Source organism: Lemur catta, chromosome 1 (genome assembly GCF_020740605.2).
Source record: "Lemur catta isolate mLemCat1 chromosome 1, mLemCat1.pri, whole genome shotgun sequence".
NCBI lineage: Eukaryota > Metazoa > Chordata > Mammalia > Primates > Lemuridae > Lemur > Lemur catta.
Window position 1 is genome coordinate 129848916 of NC_059128.1, and position 9593 is coordinate 129858508.

Sequence of the window (9593 nt, forward strand, 5' to 3'; positions counted from 1 at the left end):
ATTTGTATTTTTCTCTCCATTTCTTTCTATCTAAAGTCCAATGTCACTATTCTAAAATTATTTAACAAGTGATTGTCAAAGACAAATATTACCTTGACATTGAATACATAGTGGAACTCCTCTCTCCAAAGCAGTTTGTCTTTTTATCTTGCACTGCAGTTTTCATTTCTTTATATTCATGACCAACCAAAAATAAAGGGTTTTCTAATAAGTGCTCTCATCTTTTGTCTCTTACTCATAAAATCACGGATAATACTCCAACTTGGAGCTCTAGGTAGTCCCCACAGGTTGCTTCTGTCAAAATTCACAACAACCAGCGATGACCTTCCTGCTTTATTTAAAGGCTGCTTTTCTCCTTTTTGCTGCTGTCAATACTTGCTGCTGTGCTTTTCAAACATGAAAATCTTTTTAGGAGGCATAATCCTTAATCGTGCAAGTGATAATCTCTTGTCTAGGCTGTTTCAGCATTTTAATAAGCCAGAAGTTTATATCAAAAGGAACATCAAAATAATTGTCCTGGAATAAAACACACATTAGTCCCCTGTGACTATGATTATCATTCCTTTTACATAATATTACTTTTTCTCTTTCTTTCCTTCTTTCATTCTTTCTTTCCATCTTCAGAAAGCCATTGACATGCTATCAAATCACATCACTTATTTCTTTCACTAGCTTTTCCTATGAGAAGATAACCTACCCTGACCTGAGTTTTTCATCCTGCTTTTAATGCATTTTCATTCTTTGGGTCTTTCTTAAAACCTAAACTGTTCCCATTTAAGGTCCTCTTCTAATACTCTTAGGAGGCATTTTTGATAAAGTGTTTTTCAGGGCAAAATGCATTCTTACTTTGAAAATGGGAGTTTTGTGCATGCTTCAGTGATCATGCAGCCTGAGCTAGCATTTGATAAGGCTAAGAAAGTCTTCTCTGTGTTGCAAAATTTTTTAATAGCTTAGGTTAAATATCTCAATTGTTATTAGAGATTTTCAGGACTTTATTTTAGGGGGGAAAAGGCTTTAAAAACCTATATAGTTGATTCTGTTGTCCTTACTTGACTCTCAATTGTCTGGAAGTTCAATTGTGGCTTGCGAATTTCATTAGCTAAATTATCAATGAGATAATAAAGCAGATTGTTGAACATTCACATAATGGAATATTATTTATCCAGTAAAGAGAACTAATAACAACAAGAATAATCCTCATGTTAACTGAGAAAGCAGAATACACAATTATAGGTTCAGCACAATTGCAACTACATAAATAAAAATGTTTTTAAGACTGAAAGGAAATACACCAAAGTACTAATGCAGTTGAGGGTGCACATCGTTCTCTTTCTGCTTGCCAGTAATTCGCCTTCTCACATTTTAATATCTCTGAGATTGAGACATCCCTTGCAATTGCTCTCAGCCATGCAGAGCTTGCGACCTAGTTATCATTGCCTGTGGATATGCCACCAAATTGCCAACCAGGTGCCAACAGATTGGAAGACTATCCCAGAGTCCAGAGTGGAACACTCATTTAAGAAATGCTGCATCAACAACACTCTTTTTGGCACAGAGGACATATATGCTTTGGAAAACACAAACCCTGATGATTTTGTCTCAAAAATCACTTAGAGGAATTGGACTACAAGCTGAAGAAGTTTCAGTAATACCCTAACCAATCTGTTTTGCTCCTATGTCTTTGAGAATTTTTATGAGGCACTAGAGTGATATATAACTTTTAAATCTTAGCAAAAATAGGCTTAAAAGAGTGCTTTGTTTGAAAAGTCTTTTTAAAAATAAAACATTTAAGTGATAAGAAAGCATTGGGAAGTAGTATATTTTGAAGACATTTTTTTCCATAGTGGTAAACTAATGGTGCAGACACACTCTGGCATCTTGGATTTGCTTGTAAGTAACGTACTCCAAATGACAGTTGTTTAAATGAAATAGAAATTTATTTCTCTCTTGCATAACTATCTATGGGTGAGTGGTCTGGGGCTAGTAAAGTGAATGCTTCACAAGACACCTAGGGATGTGGCTTCTTCAGTCCTGTTACTCAGCCATCCCAGGGTATTCCTCTTGCCTACATAGCTCACCACCATACTTGGATTCCAAAAGGTAGGAAAAATGAGGAGAGAAAAGGAAATGCCCTTTCCCTTTAGGATACATCCTAGAAGCTGCACACGTCACTTCTCTAAATATCCCACGGGCCTGAGCCTAGTCGCATGGACCCACCTAGCTAGCTGCAAGGGAGGCTGGGAATATCTCTATTCTACATTAGCAGTGAGCAAACATTTTCTGTTACGGGCTAGGCAGTAAATATTTCAAGCTTTGCGGGCCACATAACGTCTCCACTGAATATTCTTCTTTGTTTGTTTGTTTTTAAACCCCTTACAAATATAAAAAACATTCTTAGCTTGCTGGCCATACAAAAACAGACAAAAGGCTGGATTTGGTCCATAGGACAGTTGGCCAACCCCTGTTCTAGACAGTCATGTGTACATCTGCGAATCTAGAGTATTCCATCATCATCGAGGACTGGAGGGACAAACAACTTGCTATCTCCGTCAAAGCATATATTCATTTTATGATGTTTTTAAAAATTTTAGACTACTACTTATTTGAAATAATGGGGAACATGCTCATAGGTTTAAAAGGCAAATACGAAGTTTATTGTATATTTGTAAAGCCCCAAATTAAAAAAAAATAACTCAGGAATGGAAAGAAACCTGGAAGAAAATAAACTAAAACATTTATACGAACTCTTTGGTTGATTTAATTCTGAGTCATTTCATATCATGTATCTGCCTCTTTGTCTGAAGTTTAACAATTTTATTATAATGAGAACATATTCTTAATACTATTCAAATACAAGCTTTTTTAGAGAATAAAAAAATTATTAATAATTTATACTATTCCTTTCACAAACTTTCATTGTTCAGCTAATGTGTTTTATGACACAGTGACATATTAAAAATAAAATATCTGTTAAAACTTCAGAGCTGTCATCTCATACCAATTAGGATGACTACTATCAAAAACAAACAAACCAGAAAATAGTAAGTGTTGGTGACGATGTGGAAAAATTGGAAGTGTGTGCACTGTTGTGGATGTAAAATGGTGCAGACTCAGTGGAAAACAGTATGGCAGTTCCTCAAAAAATTAGACATAGAATTACCACATGATCCAGGAATTTCACTTCTGGGTATATACCCAAAAGAACTGAAAGCAAGGAATTGAAGAGATATTTGTACACTCACGTTCATGGCAGCATTCTTCACAATAGCTAAAAGGCAGAAGCAACTCAAGTGTCCATTAATGACTAAATAGATAAACTAAATGGGGTGTATCCATGTAATGAAATATTATTCGGCCTCAAAAAGGAAGGAGATTCTGACTCATGCTACAAATGGATGACCCTGAGGACATTATGCTATGTGAAATAAGCCAGTCACAAAAGGATGAATATTGTATGATTCCACTTATGTGAGGTCCCTAGAGTAGTCAAATTCATAGAGACAGGAAGTAGAATGGTGGTTGCCAGGGGCTGAGAAGAGGGAAGTTGGGAGTTACTGTTTAATGGGTGCAGAGTTTCTGTTTTGCAAGATGAGAAAGTTCTGGAGATGGCTGGCAGTAATGGTTGTACAGCCATGTGAATGTACTTAATGCCACTGAACCGTACACTTAAAAAAGATTAAGGTCATCAATTTTAAACTGTGTGTATTTTATTAATACAACAATAAAAAAATTTTTTCCAGAGCTTGAAAGGACGTTAAAAATCATTGAGTTTAATTCCTGTATAAAATTTCATTTGGGGTTATAACAGTTTAGTACTAGATAAAGAAGATGACTTTTTTTCAGTTGTTATGTGCAGAAATTAGATGTCATTTCTCATCACTAGTTTAAGGGCTGAATAATCAAGAGAAGAATTTCTTAATCAGCGGTTCTCAACAGCGAGCCCACTCTAGACTTTGTTGGAGAAGTCAAAGTAGGGGAGTTTCAATTGTCACAGCAATTGGGGGCAGAGATCAAGAATTTGAGAACTCCTGCAATTCAATCTCTTCTAGTACAGGTGCACCCAAACATTTATAGAGGGATTGCACATTATTGTTTCAGTTACTCCTTTTTTATTTTTCTTTTATGAGATGGACTCTCACTATGTTGCCCACGCTGGTCTTGAACTCTTGGGCTCGAGCAATCCTACTGCCTCAGCCTCCCAAGTAGCTGGGATTACAGGTGCATACCACCACATCCAACTCTCTTTTAATTTCTTTTGATCTGATAGGGGACCTATGTTTAAAACTGGGAGGTAGGATTTAGATAGGATTATGGGTTCCTAATTGAAATCCTCAAAGTATTAGAAAATAATTTAGAAAAGTGAGTCCAAAGCCAACTGAGGTTAAAGATGGAAAAACAGGATCTCCTTTCGAAGCCTGGGATCTTCTTCGACCAGTTATTTACTATGCACTTTCCTAGTTCCTGAGTTCTTGCTGAAGTTCGTCAGGGCTCAGGAAGAAAAAGAGGTCCCTGGAAGGTGGTCATGACTTAATAATTGTATTAGTTGAGGTCTCCAGCGAAACAGAAGCAATGGTGTGTGTGTGTGTGTGTGTGTGTGTGTGTGTGTGTGTGTGTGTGTGTGTGTGTAAAGAGAAAGAGAGATTTATGTTAGGGAATTGGCTTACACAGTTGTAGGACCAGCAGGTCTGAAATCTGTAGGGCAGGTTGGCAGGTTGGAAGATCCGATGGTGCAGCTCCAGTCTGAAGACAGTCTGGAGGCAGAATTCCTCCTCCTTCCAGGACCTCCGACTTTCCTTCATAAGGCCTTCAACTGATTGGACGAGGCTCACCCACATTATAGAAGATAATCTCTTTATTCAAAGTCAACTGACTTAAATATGAATCACATCTACTGTAGAAAACAGCTTCACCATAACATCTAGACTGGTGTTTGGCCAAACCTCTGGGTACCAGAGCTTAGCCACACTGACACATAAAATTATCTATCACAATAACCAAATGGAGATTGGAGCAATGGTATGAAGGTAGGTGTGGGTCCCAGAAAGTGGGAATGCCTCTTTCTGAGTTGGTCTCAGCAAGCAGAGGAAAGTGGCTTCTTCAAACTTGATTGGAGGGGATTAAACCCTAGTCCCTGGGAGACTGTGAGTGCCACGTGGCTGCAGAGAGCCAGGCTGAGTACGAAACTCCTCCAGAGGGTCCCAGAGGAGTCACACTTACCCCAGCAGAAGAAACACAGGAGAGGAAGAAGATGTTGGATTCTGGATGAAAAAAAATAGATACTGAGCCCTTGTCTGAAGGAGTCAGCAACAGTGTAACCATAACACACAACATGGTGGAAAAGGTTCTTGGTATTGGTCTATTTCTTAGAAGAAAAGTAGAACGGAAGAGAAGAGAAGATAATAGTGAGTATTTACTATGCACCAGTGTGTCAAGCACTTGACATTGTATTATTTCAATTCGATCTTTAATTCCACCCTATTAAGTAAGTAATATTATTAATAAAGTTTATGAGGAATTTGAGCTTAAATAATTAGGCCAAGGTCACAGAACAAGGAAGTGGAGGAGTTTAGGACTCAAATGCAGGAAATCGGACCCCCACGTCCTTGTTCCTCATCCCTCTCCTGGGCTTTCCTCTAGTAAGACAGAGATGGGGCCTTTCTCAGGAGGCTGCACATGGAGAGAAGGGTCCTTGTCCAGAACTGGAGGAGGTGGGTAGGCTAGAGCAAGGACAAAGGCAGCGGAGAGACTGCAAAGGAAATGCAAAGGGGAGATTTTCAGTCATCACCAAAGGGCACAATCTGGGGAAGCCGGAGGTGGTTAAGTAGCGTGTTTAGCAATTCTGTGTGCAATTTTGAATGAAACTCCAAAAAAGGAAACTTACAAGAAAGAGCTACGATATCTTCAAGACTTTGGGAATCAGACTGTGGCTACTATTGTCTTTCTATTCCTTCTTTATTTCTTTATGCAAGCAGTGGTCCCCAACCTTTTTGGCTTCAGGGGCTGGTTTCATAGAAGACAATTTCTCCACGGGATGGTGAGGTGGGTGATGGGGGGAGGTGGAGCTCAGGCGGTGATGCCAGCGATGGGGAGCGGCTGTAAATACAGATGAAGCTTTGCTCGATAGCTGCTCACCTCCTGCTGTACAGCTCCGGTTCCTAAATTTCATGGAAGACAATTTTCCACAAACAGGGGTGGGGGGTGGGTCGAGACTGTGGAGCTTTGTGGCCCAGTCCCTAACAGGCCGAGGACCAGTCCCCAGGGTTTGGGGACCACAGTTAAACAGGACTGGGTCACACGGGGACACAGTGAAGGGTGTTTTTTGTTGTTGCTTTAGATTTTCTAAAATTTCTTTTTCCCTTTTCAGTTTCTCTCTCAGATGCATCTCTTTCTTCCTATGCTTACTCGAATTTTCTTTATCTAACAGCTGCATATTATAAAGACTTAACTTGCCTCTCTCCCAGTTATCGTGCCCATGATCACCATATTAATATCAAAAGTAATATCTACATGTAATTCTCTGTCTCAAAAACTCTCAATAGGCTAGTCTAAATTCCTCAGCCTGGATCCAAGACTCTTTAGAATCGACACCTCTGCGCTAGTCGCCACCGCTGTGGGACCTAATCTGCAGATCAGCTAATATCCTCTCTAACCCCACCACCCCCCTCCTTCTATTCCCTCCCCCTCAACTCGTGAGACGCAGCCCTGCAGCCACATTCCTGCTTGTACCGTTTCAATCTGAAATTTCATCCTATTGGAATCCTGTGCTTTTTCTTTCAGAAGAGAATCCAATGAAATGTGCTCTTAACTTTTTTTTTTAGCCCAGAATGAGGTTCTCATTCTCCAAATGATTATTTCACACGCTTGTGTCAGGAAACAGGGTTTAACTGCCCACGAGCTCAATAAGAAGAGTCAGGATGATACATGCCACACAATAAAGTCAGTTACTCACTACTCTCGTACCCCTTAGTTACAAAATAGCGCAGGCATCTCGGTGAAGAATGGCATTATTAAATTTTCCCAAGTGGAATTTCAAAAGCCATCTGGTTCTCGGTATGAGATGTCTGGCCTTGCCCTTAGATATGCTGATGGACTTTGCTAACAAGAGCTATGAGATGGTGCGTGGGAGAGAAAAAGAAAAGGGCTTGTTTTGATAGAATGCAGTTCTCCCCTGTGAGAAACCAAGGGAGAAACCCTCAAAAGAGTTAAATTATAGTCATAGAGGCAAGGAGGGGAAATTGAAATCTCACTGGTTTAGAGTAAAAAACCTGGCGCTGGGCGTGGTGGCACTTGCCTGTAATCCTAGCACTTTGGGAGGCCAAGGTGGGAGGATGGCTTGAGGCCAGCAATTTGAGGCCAGCCTGAGCAACATAGCAAGATCCTGTCTCAATAAAAAAATAAAAAAAATTAGACAGGCATGGTGGCACCACTATTTGGTGGGACCAAATAGTCCCAGCTATTTGGGAGGTTGAGGGGGGAGGATGGATTGAGCCCAGGAGTTCGAGGCTGCAGTGAGCTAGGATCGTGCCACTGCACTCCAACCTGGGCAACAGAGCGAGACCCTGTCTCTAAAAATAAATGAATAAATAAATAAATCCCTATCTTCAAGAAGCTCACGTATAATGGAAAGTAAGACATAGCTTTGATAGGTACACTGTGGGCAGTGGTAGCTAAGACAACGGGAAGGATCAGCCTACCTTTAGGGCGAAAGAAGCCTTCACAGAGAAGCTGATGTGTAACGTGAATCTTGGAGAATGAGGAGGTGTTTGCTAGGCCAACAAGAAGGGCATTCCAGGTAGAGGACACAGAACAAATGTTTGAATCAGGAGGTTCAGAGGTAAGAATCAATCTGTCCTCCCACCTTCCAGGAAGTGATGATCCATAGTTGACTCAGTAAATCCAGCATGTTTATTTAAAATATATATATATATATATTGAGGAAAAAGCCTGTTGTAGCCAGGCAGCAAGGACATAAAGACTGAGCACCCCTATAGCTACCTCCACCGCCACCTCCACCTCTAGGCAGCTTCCTGAAAGTTATGGATCTGGGACTAAGAGGAGTAGACAATGAAAATGGGGACTGCAGGCTTGCTGGTCACTCTCATCAAAGGGCAAGGAAGAATGTACATAAGAGAAATTAAGTCGAATGCCACTAGCTGCAGGTTGGCCAGAAGCACAGGTACATCTCCAAAGAGGTGACCAACAACTAGGGGACCCAGGGGAGTCTGAGCTTGTCAACAGCATGGGCCCCACACTGAGTCTATAGGAAGTTAATGAGATTAGCGGCTATAGCTGAGAGAGGACAGAGATCTCACCACCACCAAAGCAGGGTTGCTCATAAAGGGAATGACAAAAAGCAGACAGACAGCTCGCTCTCTGTTGGCAGTTACAGAAGGAAATGTCTTTTGTCCCCCTCTCTGTCTGTTCTCCACACCAATACCACAATGGGACATTCCCATCCTCTCCGTACCGGAACCCCAATATCTCAATAATACAGGTATAGAGGCCACAATATGGAAACTGACAATCTCATCCTATGAATCACTGATCAGAACATATGTAGAATGTAGTTTTTAGTCCTGTGCGTCAGCCTTTTAGAGATTTTTAAAGACTGAATTGTGTCCAGGGGAGTATAACTTAAATATAAAAGTATCTCAAAATCATATCCCAAAGAATATTTAAAGAAACTGATCATCTTTAACCTCAAGGAATAAGTAACTGTCTTTGAACATTGAAAGAGATGTCATATAGAAAAATTAGAGTTATTCTCTGTGGTTTCAGAAAGAAAACAAGGAGTAAGTGTATGAAAGTTAGAGGGATACCAGATGGATGGATTCCTACTGGCGGTGCTCATGTGGAGTGCTCCACCAGGGTTGTTGGAGAGGGAAGCCCAGTCCTGGAAAAAAACTGAACCTTGTGATCTTCAAGTTCCACCTCTCCCTCCACTTCTAAGATTTATATTTAATGATTTATGTCACCCTAGTTTTAACTTGGTTCCTCTTTGTTAATTTTCACGTAAGTAAATCTTGTTCCCTCATTTAGTAGAAAGCATCCACAAGGGAGATCATGTATACATTTAGTGCACAATGGCAAGCACACATAAGACAATCATTATATAATTAGGCTCCTAAGATGATTATCTTGTGATCAGAAGAAATCCTTAGGAACATCTGGTCTTTTCCCTCTTGTGATATTTAAACTTCTTCTACATTATTTCTCCCAAAGGATCCCCCACTCCCCACTTGAATACTTTCATTGATGGTGAGCTCATTACCTCTCAGGGAGCACCACAACATTTCGACACAACTTTACCACAAATTTCACTGTCTCAGTTATCTGTTGCTGAGTAACAAACCACACTGAGAATGAATGTCTTAAAATAATGATGATTTTTATTTCTGTGGATTGGCTAGGCAGTGCCACCCACTGGTTTTGCCTGGGTTCAATGAGGCAGCTGCTTTCAGGGAGAGGATTGTCTGGCCTGGAAGATCCAAGATGGCCTCCTGCGTCTCATTGGCAGCTGCTGCTGGCCGTTGGCTGGAGCACTTTGGTTCTCTGCCATATGGACTCTCAACCTCCTCTACACCTGTGAACTA